The sequence below is a fragment of the Fulmarus glacialis genome, unplaced genomic scaffold (assembly GCF_000690835.1).
Source record: "Fulmarus glacialis isolate BGI_N327 unplaced genomic scaffold, ASM69083v1 scaffold38934, whole genome shotgun sequence".
In the NCBI taxonomy this organism is placed as follows: Eukaryota; Metazoa; Chordata; class Aves; order Procellariiformes; family Procellariidae; genus Fulmarus; species Fulmarus glacialis.
The window spans coordinates 1-22,595 of NW_009210593.1; the positions used below are offsets into that span (position 1 = coordinate 1).

The 22,595-nt window shown below is 35.2% G+C and overlaps 1 long non-coding RNA gene across 1 annotated transcript; it reads left to right on the forward strand.

The window, feature by feature from the left end:
* Window positions 1-38: 38 nt before the first annotated feature.
* On the forward strand, window positions 39-7,309 carry LOC104076381. Its single transcript, XR_683515.1, has 4 exons — window positions 39-130; window positions 5,082-5,236; window positions 5,707-5,795; window positions 6,631-7,309. It is a non-coding gene; the product is annotated as an uncharacterized LOC104076381 (long non-coding RNA).
* The last annotated feature ends 15,286 nt before the right edge of the window (window positions 7,310-22,595 follow it).

Genomic DNA, 22,595 nt, shown 5'->3' on the forward strand with positions numbered 1-22,595 from the left:
TATTATTATTATTATTTATTATTATTATTTATCTTTTAGGGGCTGCTTTCTTACCTCATCACTGATAGGCACACTTGCGCTAAGCCTTACAATACCTCTGTCCATAATAGCTGACATGTGCATGCAAAAGGTAACGTACTACTAAGTTTTGAGCATTATTAACAGAATTTCTTTGAATTAAATGGCAGTGGTATTTTTAACAATGTATACAATGAACAGTATTTTACTTCTGTTGCTTGTTAATAATTGTTGAACTGTGTTGTAATTAATACTCTCTTGATATTGACAGTTACAGTAATTTTGCACTTGCAAGCATGCACTTGCTCACTTAAATATATTTGATTAAGATGCAGCTTGTATGAAAAGTACCCAAAGTCACCAGCAACACCTGGCCAAATGCTTTACCTTGAACAGGCACTTTTCAGAATTAAAGAACAACTGCAGGTACAGCACACCTTAAATTAATACCGTTACAATTATAGAATTGTTGTAGACTGCCTATCTTGAAAATACTCAATTAGTGACAAAACCAAAAATCTGCAGGTTTACCACAAAGGAATGTAGCAGCTACAAGACTTAATTGCACATTATTAGATTCATGTGGATATTAGGCTTCCATTTAACTGTCCTCCTTTAAATTCGTCTAGTTTTACTGGTATTGAGGTAATAGCTGTGGAAGAACCCTGCATGTAAAGAAAGAAAAGAATCTGATAATATGAATATAGAATAGAAACTGTATGAAGTTAGTTTATATCACTCTTCCAGCTGTATAGATACTTTTCATACTGGTGGGGTAGAATTCTCAGTTTTAAATATTTAATTATGTATGAACTTCAACTCTAACTTTGAATATTTGAATTTAATATTTAATCAGGGCAAGGAATATAAAATTCTTAATTTCATGTGAATAATTATTATTTAGCTTATATTGCAAGCATGCAGTTATTGGTGGTGTTTTGTTTTGTTTTTCCTTTAAATTGAGGTCACATAACTGTTTCTATTTCCTGAAGACAGGATCACTTGTTTCTGATCTTTATTTTGGATTTAAGTAATCCCCACTTCTAAAATTTTAATTTGAAAGTTAAACCACCTGTTTAACTCTTTGAAATAGCTTTCAACCTGATTTTATAATGCATCTGTTGTTAAAGCAAGCTTAACTTTTTTTTTTATAGTGATAACGCCCTTCTTTTTTCACGGGGCATCCCCACATAGTCCTTATGGCTATGCCTTTTGACACCCCTCTCAGTGTAGACATAGATGTATTTGTCACTTGACTAAAGTGTAAGTATTTCCCATCACATGCTTGTGTGTATTTTGACCGATGGTGACACCTGTATTTCACTGATGTTAAATGTGCGTATAGGCATGCGGTATGGAGAGGCTGCAGGAGTTTTTAAGAAAGCAGGGAGTATGTACTGGTGCCTGGTACTGTGTTTTCTGGGCTGAAAATAGCGAATTAGTCAGCATTTGAGCACCTTGGCCTAAATACAGTTTGTTACTGAAATACAAGAAGTTCTTTACTGAGATGATAAATCTTTATGTGAATTAAGAAGCAGTTTAGTCATGTCATAGTTCAGCTGAAACTATGAAAATGATATCAATAAAAATGGGCAAAACTGACCAAACTTAGAACCAACTATACAATACTACTTCTGAAATTTTGAATAGACTGGTGGTCTTGCTCTGCCAGCTGCTGCTTGCTTACACTGCTTTGATGTTCTTTTGGGTCTTGTAGCAAATGCAGTTATGCTTCGTTTCTAAGCTCTGTGCAAGTAGAAATGCGAAAGTGTGAGAAGAGAAAAATTCTGACTATGCCTGGAACATTGCTTAAATTGAGCATTCTCTGAGTAGTGGCTTCCCTGAAACAAGTGGGGTTTGTGCAGTATCTGTAGTTGTTCAATTTATGACTTGTTTTCAATCATTACATTTGAATTTTTTCTTTTGAGGCTTGTACTTATTTGTACAAGACTGACTCATGTAAAAGAAATCAGTCAAGTCTTGCACTTAGAATGATTCCTGCCAAAAAGAAGCTTTACTGCTCAATGTTTTCACAGGCAAAGTGTGTAAATTCTAATAGAACCTTTTGACTACTGAAATTTTCTGCAGGCATGTAAAAATGGGGAAAAAAATCCACACGACTTGTATTTTGCTTTCACTTAGTGTCAGTTTGGATTTTGGAAAATAAAGCAGAAAAATAAAAAAAGGAAAATCAAATTGGAAAATAAAAGGAGAGTCAGACCCTGAATAAGTACTTGTGTAACAAACCTGTGAGATACAGTATCTTTCATGTTAGTATTAGCTGAATATTCCAACACGGAAATACAGTAAAACCTTGCAGTGATTCCAACAATAACAAAGCATTTGTTGGTAAGATAACTGTATTTGTGTTGCTGTTAAAGTATCTGCAATATGCACTTGGGACATAAATTGTAGCAGGAAAGAAATAACTAATGATAGCTATTAAGGAGACAAGGAAAAAAAAAATCTGTAGACGTCTCCCCCAAAAATTCACTTTAGTGACATGGAATTAGGTTTATATGTAAGCTAATGCTGGTAGCAAAAAGTAAGAATTTTGTATGCTTATATGTGTGCATCTATACATATTTTTTTATATATACGTGTGTGTGTGTGCAAATATATTTTTAGAGATGTGTGTGTATATATATAGTTACGCATATCAAGACATGAAAAGCTTAGGTTGTCTTCTGAAGTGATTCATCTAAACGTTCTTTTGAAATACATTGAAAAATGGAATATGCTTTTCTAATTCTAAGTAAACAACTACATCTCTAGGCTATTTAATCTGAGTAAACACAGAGTCGAAATCTTTTAAAATTAATTTATTCTTCATGTATTCATTCATTTAATATTGAGCCATTTGAAATAGCCAAAACATTTTTAAGGTTCTGTTGGATGACTTTCAGTTGGATGTTGGTAACACAAGGGCAAATTATATTTTTAACTCATTTTTATAGTTTATCACTGTTAGAGTTGCTCCAGTTTTTATGTATTTGGTATTTATAAACAAACAAAAAGCCCCACAAATGTAGCTAACTGTCGATCTAACTTCCTGTACACCTTGTATTTGCTCTTTTCCTATTTCTTGTTTTAAATCTTCATCTTCCTGTGTTGTCTCAGTTTATGTGCTGGCAACATCTTTCATGATCTGAATCTTCATGCCCCTTGTATTTCATCCTCCATTCTTTTCATTTGCCACCACTTGGTTCCTTCTGGAGTTTGTGGTCCACGTACTTGCTACCTTCTGTTCCTTTTAATTTTTCTTTCTCTGTTTGAAAAGGCTACTTTGTCTTCCTCTGGGCAAATACAGAGCCTGACTGTTTTTAGGCAGCTGGCTATCAGGTGATGCCTCTTACATCTGCCGTGTGCAGTAGAGTAATCAGTGAGGGGTTGGGGGTTCATTTTCTTATTTTTTTGTTCCTTTTCCGATTCATATATGCATTTGACATTACTGTTCTTTCTTCTTCCCCTGGCTGTTATGTACTTGCTGTCCAAGTTTCTACTTTCTTATCTGTTTGGTGCTTTTAGCTTGTGGCTGCTTCTTATACGTTTGAGGGTATGTAAACTCTTACCATCTTCTGATACTGAACTGTTCAGCATGAGGTCATTGGGGGGGCCATTAAGACTTTGAAAACAAAGTAAATTTCCTACTGTATCTTCTCTTGCTGTTGCAGATAAATCCTTTGCCTCTTACTTTTTTAAAAAAGAAATTGCTAGTATTAGAAGCACAAATGAGCGACCCTAATTAAAGGCAAACTCCTGTAGACTTTGAGGTTGTTTGTACAAGTGCATTTGTGCACGTATGTCTCTGTCATACAAACATCAAAATATCCTAAGCCAAGCCTTGTGCTCACTGAAGTCTCATAGGCTAATAGAAATATAAGCTTCCAACTTCACACTTTCCAGTTAGTGCTTCTGGCCAGCCTTGTCTTTACACCATATTTCAGTTTTCTTAAAAGGAACCTATGTAAAAATGCCACTGGCACGGCTAGTAATGTAAAGATTGAACTAGATTAGACTATGAATATATGCAGTCTTCATATGACTGCCAAATGGTATGGTAGTTATACAATATGCATAATTGCTAACTTTCTGGGTCTTTATTATTCTGTAATAATCTGACATAAATCTGAATCTTAAGAAATTACAACCAAATTTTTAACAACTATTTAAATACTCCTTTTGGTAGCTTATGTGTTTATGAATTTCTGTTAGAAATCAGTAAGGATAACATGAGGCTCTAACAATTGCAGTTTATTAGATTTTTGAGAGTGAACATCAGTGCTAGGTATCAAAACTGTGCCTTTTTTCTCCAAAGTCTTCAACTTTGGACATTTTCTCCACAAGGGGGAGCCGTGCTTATGGGTCATTGCTCTGTTAGCCTTAAAGGTGTTTCAGAGACTAGTTCTTGTTCTTGCACCCTTGATTTCTCTAACCTTCTATAATTTTAAGTTTTAAACAGTCTCAGATGATCACTTCTGAGTGTAGTGGTAGATAGATACAAGTAGTAGTATAGATACAAGTAGAATTTAGTTTATATTGGGCAAATAATGTGCCCTGCCTTTTTCTAAATTAAAAAGAAAATTATTGTAAACTTCCAGTAGTATAGTCTTTCTGTGTGCATTGATTTCAGCTGTTACCATTCAGTGACAGTATATTCATAGTGAATAAACAGGTGCACAAATATCTCAGGTGAGATCTCTTATTCAAAATTTTTGAAGTGTCTAGGGGACTTTCTCACTGCTACCAGTCAGACAGCTAAAACCTAAAAATGAGACTATTTGGCAATAGCAGTCTTCATCCATTCCACTGCGCAAACAGTATGTTCCATTGTAAAGAACAGATCAGTGAAGAAATGTTATTCATTTATTAGAAGTAGCAGTGGCTATAGAAATTGTACCAAATAACTGACAAAAATATTTGTAATATTTCACCCAGTTTATGAGAACTGAAACGTCATCTCAAACTTAGAATAATAATTATTTCAAATAGACAGAATGCCTTTTTTTTTTTCTTCTTTTCTTTTCTCTCTTGAGTGAATGATGTTTGTGTTTTAATTCCAGGTGCAGTTTTCCTGGTTATTTTTTGCAGGGGCAGTCCCTGTATTTTTTTCTTTTTTCATTGCAACTCTCTTATGTCACTATAACAACTGGGATCCAGTGATGGTGGGAATCCGAAGAATTTTTGCCTTTATTTGTAGAAAACATCGAATTCAGAGGTAGGACAGTCACAAAGTATAATCCTATCTGTTCTTCAGCCTTTCCAATATCCTATACTGTTTTATAAGCCACAATACTCATACTGTATTTATTTTAATCTAATTTTATATTCAGGTGTATTCATATGTACTAATTTCTTAATAGTACTTGTTGCCAATCCATTCATTAACCTATGTAATGCTCAGAAAATGGAAAGATGTGAAGTCTGTTTACCTTTTAAAAGAAGTTTCTTAGTGGCTGTCAGAGTTTTCTTTTTTTTCCCCTTAATGCTTCTATGATAGTTGCCGTACCCAGAACATGCAGTGAAAATTGTGCAAACTTGGGTATACTTCATGAAGTTAAGAGGTCTTTGTATGTTTTTAATGGCAGCAGTTCAAACTACTAGCATACTTAGTACTTATGTTGGCTTCGTAACAATCAATTTAATATTACTGTATAACTTTAAATAAATAAATTTGTTTCTTTTAAGAATGCCGGAAGAAAGTGAGCAGTGTGAAAGTCTCATTCCTATGCATAGTGTTTCACAAGATGGAGACAGTTGCTGTTCATAGACAAAAGGTATGCTTAATAAACCAAACAGTACAGAGAAAGGTGAGGATTGGTTTTCATGATAGCATTTGTGTTATATGAGCACACGTTTTTACAGAGCATACAGTTAATCTTGTTCTGTATTGATGGATAGAGTTTTGAAGGGTATCTTCAAAATTATTATTACTCGTTACCAAGCATTATTCTCACCTTGATACAGTTCTTGGTCAATGGTTTTGAAATGTAAAGTAGTTTTTTACTTAGGAGTATTACAACGTTCATCAGTTTGGGCTACTGCAGTTCATGAAAAACATCGACTTTGTCATGATGGGTCTATAAAATGAGAAGGAGTCCTTGTGTTTGTGGTTGACAAGAATTAAGTTGTTAAATTGCATTAAGTATTAGGGAAAATATTTCTCATTATAAGGGAAACTAGAGTAGAATACCTAGGGAGTTTGCAAAATATCCCTCTCTAAGAGGAGATTACGCAAACCTCTAACACAAACATTAAATGGTTTGTTGATACTGTCTTGGAGCATAAAGATAAACATAGTTTAGGACTCTCTTAGCCCTGTGCTTCAGGGCTTTAGTTTTCAAATAATGCATGCAGAATTACATGATAAGAAGTATATTTTTATTTTCCAATGTTGCTTAAATCTAATAATGAAATATTATTAGAATATTTTCATTATTATAATGAAAAATATGCTAACTAAGACAGTAATTGTGATGTCTTAAGTTTAAAACACACAAATTATTTCCTTTATTAATAAGATGGAAAAAAATACATATGGTGATTCCTTTTTTGTAATCTTTAATTATGTAGCCCTGATAATTTTTTTTTTTTCTTCCCCCCCCTCCTTAGTTTAAAAATGGAATGATGCCCAGCGAAGAGACAATCTTCTGGAAAAGTCCCTAAGGAATCATGTTTCAGTGCCTATTCTGAATTTGTAGTAAAAATAAGAAGTTTCAGTTCTTTTGAAACTCTAAACTTTTCCTCTTTCTTGCTTTCATCTGGTTTTATAAATGAACAAATTTACTACATGCCTATCCCCATAGGGAGTCTTAGTCCATCTGAGCAACCAACCTGCCTTATAATACTGAGCTGGTGAAGTTACTTGACAAAATCAAGAAAACAAATGCTGTTAAGTGATTTCTTTCCTTTTTTAACTCACAATTTTGTTAAATGCTGGACAATATTATTTTTAAAAAATACTTTCAAATGTGTTATGTAAATAAGTTTGCAGGTCATCAAGTCTTACAGGCTTTCAGATGCAAAGCTAAATAGATATGTAACCTGTAGTAGGTACAAATTAACTTTTTTATGTTGTATAAACTATTTGCATATTAATAGAAGGAAATAGAAAAATAATTTATTAAGTGCATTCTTGTAATTATTGAGGCAGGATCTTTGTACGGTCCTGGAACACTACACATATATTGTCTTATGCCATTTTGAGAAGCCTTGTAATGGCAATGGGTGCCAATGTTTAAAAATCTTCTGTTACCTAACAATCTGGAATGTTTAAAATTTTAGTGAATGGTAAAATATTTCTAATTACCATACATTTGAGTGTACATTCTCAAAATCTATGTTTGTTTTAAACAGACTGATTCTGTAACCCATTCTTATTCCCAATTATCTCACATGGAAAACTAAATTTGAAAATTTTTGTAAACTGCCAACTTACAAAAGAGATCAAATTAATTGTCAAAGTTTTCAGTCAATGGGTTGGCACTACCTATTTAGTAATCTGCTAAAAAATCTGAAAGATAAAGGTGTTTGCATTGATTACCCACCCCAGTTGCATTAATAAATTTATTCTAAAATTGATCATTTTCCTTATAACCTCTACCTTCCTTCCACTGCAGCGCTTCTGTCCTATTTGATTCTGGAAAGTTATGAATAATTACATCAGAAATACCTGACATTAGTCAGTGCCATTTCCAACTTCTGGCCTATAAGACACTTTTATATTGAAGTTAATTTTGGCTTTTGATGGATTTTATTTTCTTTACAACGAAGGTAGGATGGATTTTCAGCCAACAGTATTCTTTTCCACATAACAAGATTATTAATAATGTGGGGTACTTCTACTGTCCTTCCACACAAGTATAGAAGGATGATATAACACAAATGCCTTTTCATGTTTTGACACTCAGTAATAATCCTTCCAAAAGAAATTTTGGTGGTTTGGTGATACAACTAGTAGACAAGAGGAAATGCAGGAAAGCAACATGCTTAGCTATACATTTAGAAGGATTGATTAGCCAGCAGCTAGAACTTATTGTAAAAATCTGTAAGTAGAGATGAAGGAAAAAAAAAGAACCTGGTGGCTATTCTGGTCAAATATTGCACCTTTATCAAATTTTTACTTCCAATTTTTAATATTGGATTACACTACAAGTTTCAGTGATCTGAGGCATCTCTTTAAGATGAGATAGTAAGTGGTTCTTTGGACACCTGAAATAGGAATTAAAAAAAAACAACCTCACAACAAAACCACAAACCCAAAACAAACAAAAAAGTTTATTAAATATACGTAGGCATTTTGAGAAACTTCACATTTCAATTCCCAGCCCCACAAGTAGAGGGGTTGAAAATGCAGTGTGTAGAACTAATTTTACATTTGACTTTGGTCAAATTTTCAGGGATTTTTTGGAAAGTGGAGTTCCTTAGTTTTGGGGGTTTTTTTAAGGATTTTTTTTTTCCTTCTAACTTATGACAAATTAGAGGATGTTAGCTTCAACTTTTTTCCAAGAAGTAATGTTAAGGCCTATTGGCAATAAAAAGCTAATGTCTGTTTTCAATTAATGATATGTTTCAGTGAGATCATACTGAATATATAATGCCAGGCATTAACTACAAATTTGAATCAGTTGGGACTTGTGGCATCAGCAAACTAAGCCTGGGAAAACTTGAGTTTGCTTTCGGACGGGCAATTACAGTATTTTTAGCAAAATATTCTAATACTGTCTTTTGAAATTGGTCATACTGATAGAATTGGAGCTGTAATGTATAATGGGCAATTGCTATCCATATTTGTCCTTATGTTCATGGCTTAAAGTGAAAGATCATCTTAGTCTCCCATGCATATAACTTTTGTCAATTAACTTGCATTAATCATTAGTTTGAGAGGTTAAGAAAATAAGTACTAGGAGAATATTCTTCTGTCTCTGACCCCAGGAATGTTGAAGAGTGTTTTTGTTCAGTAAATTCAAAGTTAGGGCCTTCCCACTGTTTTTGTTTTTAACAAAAATGTGTTAATCTCTTTTTTTTTTTTAAATTTGTTAATCTCTTTTTTTTTTTTTTTTTTTTTTTTTGTTTTAAAGATATTAAATATTTCAATCTCATGGCACTAGGTAGCTTAAGCAGTCTTTTTGCATTAAATTACAGTTCTTTAAAGAATAAGAAACAAAGCAAACTGTCCTTCCTGAAAGGATTTTTCAACAATGGTGCCCCTGTAGTTACAAGAAACGTGTTACAGTTTGAATTACGGAAGCTATGATATGTAACATTGTTCCTGCATTTAATAGAATGTGATGAGGGTTTTTCTATAAAATCTTGTGATTTTTAGTACGATAATATTTTATAAATATAATGTCTAATTTGAAATGTAAATTGCATAGCTCTCTAATGGGTGCTTGGTAAATGCACAAGAGATTTAGCTTTGATTCTCAGGTACCTCTGACGTAACGGAGACATGCTGGGTTTTTCTTCCTCGTGACACAACTGGAATTTGAAGGAGCTCTCTTGTAAATGCTTTACTCTCTGTGTGCTGGCATAAATTGTCATTGCTCTTACTGTTTCAATTTGGGAATGTCTTTATTCTGACTTACTTCTTGTAGGAAGCACATACACTTCAAAAAAAAAAAAAGGAATTTTTATCTCAAGCATTTATTTGAATGTCATTAGATGCTTAAGGAACAGTGATTTCCCATGTCTACAAGATGGAAAATGAATACTACATGTGTTGCTCTGTCAAACAGTTGAACTAATCCCTGTAATCCTATGAGACAACCAACAATTTCTTCTGTGTGTGATTGATGTTTTGGAACTGTTTGGTTTTTATATATGGAGGAAATTATGATAATTTGCCAAGTGCCATGTAGCATGCCTTCGCTTTTAGGGTTTTGGTGAGTCTTGCATAGTTTGATGTACTGTGTACTGCGCTCAAGAACAAAGGCGAAAAAAGGATTTCGGTTTTTCTGGCTACTTTCTGTTAGGTTTCAGTCATGCCGAAAATGCGTTCACTACGAGGGGCTGCTATAGATGTAATACTAATTCAGCAAAGGACTAAAATACATGCAACATCAGTACTCAACAATTACTTAGAAAGTATAGGGCACATGAATGCCACTGAAGACACTGAGGGCTCAATGTTTCTGTTGCCCAGTGTGCACTGCATCTTGCTTGTTGGCTTTTTGCCTGTGGAAATCCATGTAGCGGGGTGGGGGTTGTAGTATGTGACTGGTTGGGCTAGAGTGAACAGCACACTGAAATTCAGAAGCAGGGAGGCTAAGGCGCTGCCTGGTTATCTTGGTTATCTCACTGTGGTGTTGCAAATGCTAAAGTATTTTGCGGAAATACGGTGTTAAGCAGTGGTATTCTTCAAATGACAAACCATGGTGCTGCATGTGATACTTGACCCGGTATGCTGGTGTATGTATTGCATACCTCCTTGTAATGTACTAGCAAAAATAGGAGAGCCTGCAAATTATTTTTCTTGGTGTGTGCTTGGTGTTGTAATTGTCATTCTCTTTCATGATCCCCACTGTGCCTAGGTACTGCTATTCACAACTATGATTGCTTTAAATAAGGTGGTAAAACGATTCTTTGTAATTCTTGGTTCCATCTCTCTTTGTATTGAATGTTATCATTCCTATTCCCTACTAAAAGTTCCTCCTGTCTTAGGGAAATTAAGTTACTGAGCTAAATTAAGCTATCAGACGAGGGGGAAAACCAGTTAAATTTTAGACATAGGGTGAGTTTATGGACATATTTTCAAATTTTGTAGGAAAATAGGCCTCAGTAAGGCAGAGTGTTTGTATGTTTGTAAATGAAGTTAAGAAGTGGCATACTAAAAAATCAAGAAACAGAAACTAATGTTAATATCACACTGATGAGTTATATGGCTAACTATAGGACGGTACTTTTAATCAGTTTTCTTTATTTGGGATAAGTTTTGAGTTAGTTACCATTTCTGTTATGACTGTCTTATGTAGTGTCTGCAATTTAATAGTTATAACTGCAGTAGCATTTAAGTATTGGCTCATAAACAGTTGTTATGCATGATTTTTTTTTCCTATCTAATCCAGAACTGCATTAATGCTGTATTTTGTTTTACATGGTTATTGCAGGGCATGATTTCTCAGGGAAATATGGATGATACCATGCATTGTGAGAGCTGATAACTAATTACTGCTTTTAAAATTGTTACAAACATTTTCACTCAAACATTTCACATCACATAACTTTAATGTTGAACTTCCTTAGGCTTATCAGGTAAATCATGATGACAATGCTAAGACCATTTAAAGGTGTCAGTAAAATACACTCTGCCCAACACTTTGTTACTTTTTTGGACAAACATCCATTCTAAACTGATGCTGCAATTTGTGTGTGATTTTTTTCTACTTTATTGTACTATGCGCCATATAAATTAATAGTTGCGCTGCTGATTTTGAAGCTGCACTTACGGCATGAGAGTGACATTAACTTTCAGGGTTAGGCAGTGCTATAGTAATACATAATCTGATTCTGGGGTAGAGTACAAATATAAATTTTCTAACATATATATATTCATTTATACCATTAAATTTGTACAAAGTCTGTTCACTTTGGGGATTTTTGTTTGTTTTTCCAGTAAAGTTACTTTGGCTATACTGGGATTTGATCCAAAGCCCACGAGAGTCATAGACAGCATTAATAAAGTAAAACTTCATTGAAAAGAAACTCCGCAGTCAGGTTGACCTTTATGCCTTTGCACTGTTTCTGTCTGCAGCATACATTTGGAGTGGTTTGCTTTAAGACTTCAGTAATACAAATTTGAGGTATTTTAGTGCTGGTAAAAATGGTAAACATACTACTGTAACTGTCACAAAAAGTATTTCCCTATAGTCAGCATGCAGCTTAATTATTTAGAAGGCAAATTTGTCTTGCTACATGACTTTTCTTAAAAATCAGCAGTGTAAGAAATGTTAACCACTTCACTTAGTTGTATACTTCTAGGAGAATTTTTGGTCAATAGTGAGAATATGTGATCATAGTCATCATAGCCTTGAGGATCAACTTCCTCTTGATGATTTCTGATTTGACATTTCCATTTACATTCACTTCGCAAAGAATGCAACAGGGCATTTCCTCTCTAGGTAAAGTTACTGTAATTGTGTTTTGACTGCCCTAGTTCTCTATATTGTCAGTAATCTAACATAAAACATAAATCTAACATATAAACGTGACTCTACTTAGTTATCTGCGTTCTCACTCTCCTCTGAGGTAAAGTATTGCATCATTACATCTGATATTAGTAGGTAACCAGACTTGTTCTGGAATGCCTATCGTGATGTGGAACGCGTCCAGAATTTCATCTAGTTTAAAAGGCTTTTCTCTGAGGATTTTTATAGAAAGCAGCTGTTTAGTTCTACAAGTGCACAGTTCTTTAACGGCATCTCAGTTTATAAAGTTGCATCCAATGTTCTTTTTATTTTTTAATGAACTTTTGACTGTTTTGTCAGGTAAGGTGCACAAATTTGGGATATGTTCCACAAAAGAAATATGACTGGATACTGACCTCAGAAATAATAATTCAGGGGTGTTTCTATATGTTCCTGAAGTTTTTCCACAGTTTAAAAAAAAAACAAAACCAAAAACAAACCCAAAAAAAACCAAAACAAAAAACCAAACAAAAACAAAAAAACACACTTATCAAGCTGAGGGGAATTGGCCATTTAGCATAGAACTAATTTTATAATATGCAAATTACTGTGTTTTCATCAGAGATATCCTTCAATATATTATTGATGTTGCCAGCCCACAAGTCTTTTCTTCCTTGTCTGTGTAACAGGTGATGTGACACCTGTAACTTTTACCTAAGTCTGACCTTTTGCATGCCAATTAAACTAGTTCCTCTACCAGAATGAGTAATTTCTGAAATATTTTTAGAATCTCCTTCTTTTTACTCTAGCTAGGGGAATAGCAGGGGCTTTCCAGCCAAACAGTATTCCTTTCCTACTGGAGAAGAAAAAAGAAAATTTTAAACAAACAAACAAAACATCACCACCACACAAGAAAACCCCACAAAAATCTTAATTGAAAATAAAGAATCTTACATAGCACAATTACATATAGGAAGTGTTTAGCCAATAAGTGTACTGGATTTATCTTTCTCTGGTTGATGTTGATTTAATATAGAATGTAGATATTTTAAATAATCATTTCATATTGAAGCTGCTTAAATTAAGCCCTGTGATTGTTTAATTAAAAAAAAAAAAGAAAAAAACCTGTATTTGGAGAGTGAATGGAATTAGATAAGTGTAACGAGTATGCGATACAACTTCAGCATTGTACACCTGAAGGGGTCCTTGTAATGATTTAAAATTTGTGTAAGTTCTCTTTCGAGTGGGTGTTAGTAAAACAAAATTGCTTATGAAACTTCTTCTTAGTTGTTTATACAGATTGATTTGTGAAACTTCTAAAGCTTTTGTGCATTAAAAGATGCACAAAATCAATAGCAGTTTTTATGGTCTTTTTGGCATTACATTTTGTACTAAGTTCCAGTGAATTCTGAGTAACGCTTTTAAAGCAGAAGCTGCTTTAACTGAAGAACTTTCAACTGAAGAAAACTTTTGTTTCCATGAAGTCTGTACGGTTTGCTGATAATTCAGATGTTCTGAGAGCACAGCTAGTTCCAGGTATATATCCTCTATGAAACATCTTTGTGCATAATGTTTTAACCATTTTCTTTAGTGAAACCAGAACCTGAATTGCTGATGTGTATTGCATTTGCACTTAAATACCTGATTTCAGAGTGTGTTAAACCTTGCTCTATTTTTGATAAAAAAGAAACGTAGTATTTTAATCTAATTTCCATTTAATGATAAGTATATTCATGCAGAGAAAAACATACAATCATGGCGTGGTGAAGAGATTTTAAGCCAAGAAAACAGCAGTATGGCAGGAATAAATCTGAAATGAAGATGCATGTCTCTTTAGAAACTCTGGCTTCTGGTTTCTTCCCTCCCTCTTTTTACCAAATTGGTGTCTCCATTATTCCAGAACTATGCAGGTGAAACAAGGACCAGAACTCGTATGCTTTGTTTTTTAAAAGTGAACATTTGCTTTTGCCTGGAGTGTATTTGCCCTGTCACTTCATTTTTCGGGGGTGGGGGGAAGGTGTCAGTTAAATGAGAAATATAGACAAAGTATTTTTAATTAAAATCAGATTTAAGCTATTAATTATTATGAAATTCTCTATATTAATAGAGATCTAATGAATGGAAATTAAAGGCCTATATTGCAAATATTAAACAGTGCTTATATATTTTTAACAAAATCAGTATATATAAATATTTGAAGCATACGTAAAGGTGCAAATTGGAAGATTGTTCTTCTGTTGATAGGTTTATAAAATGAAATTTTTAATATCCAATACCAAAACCCTATAAAAGTGCTAATGAAAAGAAAATGTAATGTATTCTAATGAACAGCCTGTGTAATACAATCAATGGGTGTGATGTTTTGTTCTGTATTATATTTATTATATGTAAGTAAACAATAAAGATTATAAATCTTATTTTCTTAACAGGAATTAGTATTTGGTTGGGGTTAATGCTTAATATATTTTATACCATCAGTTAAGAAAAAATGAATGGTCACTAAGGGTGGCCTGCCTTGGGAGAATAGCATAGTGGTTAAAAAAGTCTTGAATTTACCCACTTAATTCCCCTTTTCCACCCTTAAAAGTGAGTCTCGGGATGTCTCGTTTTATCTGAAGTCAGCTAGGATACCAAAAGGTTATAATTTGGTCTCAGATTGGTCTGGTAATTTAAGTAGTAAAATACCAATTTTTAATCCATTTTCATGGCTGCAGGCGATTTTTATTTGCTAATATGTGAATTATAAAATATACAAGATGACTCTTTCATCAGCAGGGGGAGCTACTGTAGTATCCATCTATCTATTGCATTCCAGAACTCCAGTATAAGAAATTGTGTAAGCGGTAAAAAGACAATTAACTTACCTGTTTATCATCCTTGATTCTTGGAATTAACCAGGACTTGATGCTGACTTTACTTCATACAGCTGAACTTTCAGTGTCTTTAATAATTAAAAATCTCTTTATCATAATTAAAAATTTAGGATGATAGGCATTTACCTAAATACTTAATAGAAAAATTAGAAAACGTATTTTCCTACTATAGGCTTTTCTGAGTTTTCTGGATTTTCTGAATTCTGTTTACTGATATAATCAATGTTGCTGCACAGCTGTAGCAAGAAGCAGATTTTTACACTAAAACAAGGGGATACTTGCTGTGCCATACCTAAAATATGCACAAATGCAATATGATGTTACTGACAATGCAGGTACCAAATAGATGAATCATAAGTTTTAGACCAGAGTTTCTTAGAAAAATTGTAAGCATAGGCATAAAGGTATCATGCCAAGTATAAATCACAATGTGGAGAAGCAAGAGTGCATGTGAAATAAATGGTAATTTAGCTAAGGACTGGGGACAGTGTAATGCAAGGAGGATTCCTGTCTCAGCCATCTTCATCTTCACAAATCCACTGGGAAGAGCCATGGATTTCCCTGCCACTGCTATGTCCTAATCTCTAAAATGAAAATTTGTAATGAGCAAGGACGATGTAATCAAAACAGTTATTTCATGGAAGCTGCTCTTAGAGTGACTGCACTGTCTTGTGAATGTTGCAGGACCAGGAAGAACTGCTAAAATTGAAGAATAATAGGCCTGTGACTTCTTTTTTTTTTTACAGTAGACTAATAAATTGTGGTCAGAAACTTGCTTGCTTAACTGCTTTGGAAAACATTTGTACTCTAAAAAGGGTTTATAAAAACCCACTGAAATTGTCACTTGTACAACAATTTATTCTTGACACCAAATGGACAAGTATCATATGTGCCTGTTTTTTTTTTTTTTTGCAATATGGGAAGTTCTTTGTTTTATCTTACTTGGCAAAGAACTTTGAGAGACATTTAATGTAGCAAAATTTCTTAGTCAAGGCTGTAGTGCACTTCAGTACTTACAGTTGTGATGGGATGTTTTTTAACTAATTAACATGGAGTTCATCTCATCACTTACGGGGAACAGGAATTCTGCAACTCAAATTAAGAATCTGAAGCAAGTTGGTGTAAAAAAATTATGTATACTTGCAAAGGCAACTTGGCAATAACATGCCTGTTCTTTTTTTCTAGTGTCCTAACTGATGGCTAGAATCCCAGTCATTGTGTGATCCCTCCATTTTAAGTCACAGAGATATGTAAAATGGGGAATAATTTTCCACTTTTGGCGGGTTCTCTCCTTAAAACATAACCTAAAATGTATCACTTTCTTAGGCTGTATCAGTACTTCATGAGTTGTGCTGAGTGGGCAACTGGCTGCATAAATGGCCAGGGCAAGTGGTCACAAAACCATATTAAGTAGGCTTTTCAGTGGAAGTTTTGATAAAGATGTGTGGACGCCCATAAGGAATGCTGGGAGTTGACAATGGTTTGCCATCATTCACTAGCCCTGAGAGCGGGGGAGCTACTGGGTAAATGATTGAGATCAGAAGTTGTTTTGTAGTTCGGTTGGTTTTTTTTTGTTTGTGGGGTTTTTTTCTGCTTGTTTGCGTTTTGGTTGTTTGGGGGTTTTTTCTTATCCAAAAGGTGAATCAATGTATTTTTATTCCATTAGGCTAGTAAGATCTAAACTGTGTGATATCTTGGCACCTAGTACTTCTCTGTATACAATGGGATAAGCTAGTGCAGGCTAGCTAGGTTGCTTTCAATCTCTAGGACGTAATTTGTTGACGTATTCTCTTATTCTACTCTGTGTATTCTTCAGTTTTAGGAGACATGTTTCATACATGAAACTGCCTCTGGCCAGAAGCTCAATGTCACTTGCTAGTAGGTGAGGTTTAAAGCTTCTGAGAAAGACGGTTTAAACCCTATTTTCAAACTTTTCTATCAATTGTATGTATGTGGGAGACATTCTTCTTGGTTTTTATTTATATCTGCAACTGAAGAATATCCCATTTATATTGATTTTAAAAAACTTGACAAAGCTTAAGGTTTCCAAAGAAACGATGGTTTATTACCTCAATGTGAACTCTTCTTCCTTTCTTCCCCTCATTTTCCCTCCTCTGCTCCCAACCCCTACTGCAAGCTTATCTGAAAGAAAACCCAGTTCTAGTTTGTGGGTTTGCAAACTTTCAGGACTTTTTTTGGTGGTGTTATCTACTGTGTTACAATTTGCTGTGACATGAAGATGTTCATACCATAGAGATTCTTTAATTATCTAAATAGGCTCTTCTTTGTGGGAACCTTCCAGTGTTGTGTCATTTACTAGGCTTCTTTGATTTAACTACTAGGATCATGCTGTTAAAGATGATGAACTCCTCATGATTACACTGCAAGTGTGCATTTACACAATGCAAAGGAAGCTTCATAAACATAAAGGAGCATTCTGTCTGTCTGTAACAGTGTTCCCATGTAGAAAGAAGCTCATGTGCCAGTAGATCTATTTTTTTTTTTTAATCCTGTTGGAAGGAAAAAAAAAATTTTTTTTTAAATTCAAGTTATAAGCAGATGGCTTTTGTGGCTGTGGTGTTGCAGGTGAACAGGCGAGCAATGCCCCAAGACCCAAGACAGGTTTCTGAGCATGGAACGTGTGGTGATCTGAGAGGAATGGGAGATGAGGAGGAAGTCTGATGCAAGGACCACTGATGAATGGAGTTTGATCTTACGCATACCTTTCCCCAAGTCCCCCTTGACTTTTTATGTATTTCCTTACTTACAAAGGAATGTACAGAAGACTCTCTTCACCAATTGAGAGCACATAATTAGTTCATAGTATAAATACTTAAAAATATTATGGAAGTGAATTTAACTATTGTTAAAAACACATTCTGACAAAAGTGCTGACACTGACTTCTACCTCCCCTCTTCACTGTTAGGTAAAAGCTGATGTATCTCCATCTGTCACTCTTTTGCATGTGATTAGCCACCCATGAATGGAAATATGTCTTGACTTAAGTAGCTCGTGCTGTTTAATGGAAGTGGCTCATTCTTGTATGCAAGAAGTGCTTAAAAATGAAGTTGGATTCATTACTCTTCATACAGGAGTGTGTTGACCACAGTGAATTCCAAGTCTAGAAAGAGAAGCTCCTGAATAATGTGTTTCTAGAATAGGGTAACAAAGAGCCTTGCCAAAGTATTTTCTCAAGGAAATAGTTATGGACTAAGCCAGTGTCCGTGCTGAGATGCAAAGGAGCAATCAGCACCAGCCTAACCTAGAGAAGAAAAAGAACAAAAGTGATGATCTACCAGGAGCTGATGCAGAGCCACGGTAAGGTAAAGAACAGCCCTTCAGGACTAGGAGGAGATGCATAATGGGATTTCTCAGCATACCTGAGCTCTTGCAAAAGGAGTCAGCCTGAGTTGAAATTATTTCTATCCTTGTCTGTTCCTTTTGTACTTGAGGGTAGGGTAAGAGGTGGAGCTGTTGATTAGGCTTCAAGACAGAACAATTTTTTGAGAATCTCAACTGTTCTGTGACTACTGGATGAACAAGTGTAAAATTTTCATGGATTAAAAGTTTCAAAACACCCAAAAAACTTAAATGGTAGAAGTGTCTTATTATTTTAAAAAACACTAATTTGCTTTTAGTGGTCTACCTCATATAAAGGTTTGGTGACACATAGATTCTGTCATGAAATAATACTAATGTCGCATTGGGTCTTTGCCTAAGTAATTCCTCAAAACACCTGGTTAATGCTTTTAATGATGTTTGTCTGCTTTCTGGCTCTGGTCTGCCATTATACCTGCCAAACTACCTCTTCCCTTTGCAGATGATTTCTAAAACTGCCACATTTATATCTCCCTTTATAAATTCTTCATTTTTCTCCCCTTTTTTTTTTTTCCCTTTCTCTCACAGGTTTAAAAAAAGACTGTTCAATGCTAAATTGTTTGCAAAATTGGCAACAGAGGCATCCTAGCAGTATAATGAAGAGGCACAAGTACAGAGGAGTTGAGAACACTGGGTTTGCATATTTCTCCTCACATACCAGACTGTTTAAATCTGAAAGTGTACATTGGCCTTGAAGGGTATCTTCAAGAAAGCTCTTAACAAAGCTTCTTGTTTTGCATAACAATATTTGGGAGCTTGCTATTCTACATTTAGAGAACCTTGTACTTTTTTGCTTAGTTTTGTTTTCAGTAGAGGATAATAGTTTCGAGATAAAGGTTGCTGTGTGTAAACTCAACACAAAATGGACTCTAAAGAAACTCTACAGTCTTACAGTCAACTCCATAGTGTTCCTTCTGAATTTGATGGTACCAAGGACTGGATCTTTTATATGATACTTTGAATGTTGAGAGTGGACACAATACTACCTTTTCCCCTTCCTTATCATTACAGATTATACTTTGAAAAGCCCCTTCACCTTTCAGTGGTTTGGGTTTTCCCCTTCCTAAAATTAAGATAGTGATTATAATTTTATTTTTTTATGAGGTAAAAACATGAATCAAATTGTTGGCAAGGTTGCTGCAGGGCTTGGGCAGAAAGCTGTAGTTCATACTTCTTTAAGAATGCTTCAGTTCTTACGGAAGTAATAACTGCAGCTTTCAGCCTAAGCCCCGCAGCAACATTGCCAACTTTTCTCTCGTATTCCCTTAAATCTCCCCAATTCCTCCTGCCCTGCCCGACCTGTGCTACTTGGGCAGTCAATCCACTTCCCAAAAATCTTTAATCAGTCCTCACTGGAGATGCCAATAGTAATAGATCAGTGCTATTGCCAGTGCTGGGCCAGGACCTTTAATACAGATGCCGCTAGAGAGACACCAATGAAGATTAACTACTATTTGTTAGATTTTTAAAGGAAGTCTTTTAGCTGTTTAAAAAGAGAGTAGGGATTGCTCCAAACAGCTGAAAGACTTATTTCTTCAATGTAACAAATGTCAGTTTATCTCGATTGCTGCTACTGCAGAAGCTGTGCCTGTATCAAAGGGATCAGTGTAGCAGAGCCACAGTAATAGAAATGTAGAAAAGGTAGAAACTATGGCTGGGATTCACAGTACTTGGGGAACTGACCTAGGCTCCCAAAAAGGTGCATTGTAGAGGCAAAGTGAAGGCCGTGCAAGTCCTCTCTATCTGCCCATCTCTAATTCTGCCTCTTAAGGTAGTTACCAGCAACTCCCAAAGCTGGAAGAGATGGATCAGATGTAGCCCAAGTCTGAAAGCTCCTTCACGCAGGACGTCTCTGTAGATTAACTTGAGTTTGATGAGGTGATCCCTGGAGATACCAATATATGGAGAGGACATAACATTTAAATCAAATTCACAGGAACCTAACGGGTCATGTTGCAATGTTTAGATGAAGTCAAGGCACTCAATGGTATGCTGAGCAGCAGTCCTCGTCAAAGCGCAGTAAAGCAGAGCCTGATCTTCAAGTTCTGGAGTTAGCCAAACACTGTAATACTAGTTGGACCACGCTGAACATGGCATCTTGATTTTAGGTTTATCTACATTCAGAGATATGTCTAATTCTGGAGAGTCACCTCAGCATCCCCTTCTGCACAGCTACACCTTTAATGCTGCATTGTAGAACCTGTAACAACAGATGTATCCTAGTATGAGTCCACCTACTTGGCTGCTTTCATAGCCAGGAGCGAACTCACAGAGAACACGACAAAACCAGGCCCAGTCTAGACACAACATTTTCAGATTTTAATTATTCTATGAGCTGTTTCTTTTCAAAGCAGTGAAATCATTTTTATGTTCAGTGTCCCTTAGCCCAGATGCACCTTGCAGCATAAAAACACCTAAGAGATGTCTGCATATTTATTTTTCTGTCTTAGAAAAATCTGCATATAGCAAAAAACATTTTGAAAGCATCCTGGTAGCAATATTATTTCATCACTCTCCACCCACAATCTATTGAGACTGAATGTTTGCTTCCTCTGAGCCAGCTCGTTGCCTCTAAACCTATTCATCTGCCTCTAAAAATGCTTTTGCTGCACTCTGCAAATCACCAAGCTCAGGTTAGGTAGGAGAAATTCCTCCACTGGTAAATGGACTGATTATAGTGGTACCCTGGTGCAGTTTTTGTCTGTTTTTTAATCATGTGGTAGTCCCACAATCCTACTGCATTTTTCTTCTCCCCATCCTTGTATGCACAAACTTACTCCTTGGAGATAGTCTAGCCTCCAAAAGTTGGGAGTCTGAAATGTATGTCTTTTACAGAAGGGATAATTACTTACATGTAAATTGTAGTTCTCTGAAGATATATCTCAAAAATTACCCCTCGCCCACATACTCACCTTCCTACTGAGCTGAGATTTCTCTGCATTTTATGGGCTTTAAAAACAGGGTGTCCCTCCCCCCCTTCTTAATTTGCTGCTGTATTGGGAGGGTTTTTAACTTTCTTTTGCAGACAAAGCAGACTTTTGGAGAATTCAGGATAGCTGAAACATCTCAGCAGGTGTGTGAAACTCTGCTGTGAACACTGACTTACAACTTTGAGCTCAGAGGCATCCCACTGAGTCTCTGTTCAGGTGAACAAAATCCCACTTCTTCCAAGAATGTTACAGGCTGGATCATCAACTGGGACAAAAAGGCAGGGCCCCATTTATTTGAATGAAGCTGTGCTAATTTACGTCGATTAAAAAATCTGATTTTAAAGGATAATCTGCAGTTAAACCCTACAGTGGGTAAGTAACTGTCTCTAAATGTGGCCCTTATAGTACTTATTTTCTGTTAATTTATTTTGTAACTTTTCTGTAGATTTTTTTGTAGCAAATGAAAATTTATATGACTGGAAGAGGGGGATATACCTGTGGCTCATTGTTACAGTGAAAGTGAAAGAGTAGGAGCAACAGAGATTTGTCTTTCTTCTTGCTGATTGCATGAGGCAATGTGGATCACGTGAATTAATTCCTTATATTTAGTGTGGCTTCTTTGCTGCCCACCGCCCCAAAAGTAACACAGAGTTTTAAATTTTATCTTTACATTTCTATCTGAATTCCTGCCTCAGTTCTCTGCACGGTACTTGGAGTGGTGTCTTTTAATATTATTTCGAAAAATAATTCATGAATGATATTCATGTTAACCATAATGATATTATTGCTAATCATTCAGTAACTAAAGTGCATAGCTTCTTGGTTTTAGCAGTTTCATGGCTATATGCTTGTTATAAATTTCTGGATGTGGCTTAACAAAACGTGCCAGGAGAGCAGAAGGGCAGAATGCCCTTTACCCTTATTAATATTGTTGTTGTTTTTGCTGTAGGGACTGGTTCTTATGTCACTAGTCTTGATCCTTTTGGAAAGTAAGTAGGTACTTGCTACTATTTTAATTTTTCTGTCTGCAGAGCATCCTTTTAAGAATCAGTCACATACACTAGAATAATTATTTACTCTTAATTAACGTGCTAGTTTTATTCATGGCTATTGATGATCTTTTACTGTTCTTTTATTTTAAATCCAGGGCTGGCAAAATTTCTTTGCCTGCAGTTCCTTGAGAGAAAGTTACACAACTAATTGAATCCCTTGGCTCTAGCTGATGGCCTGTAAATGTCCATCTTGCTCAAACAGCAGTATAGGATTTTCC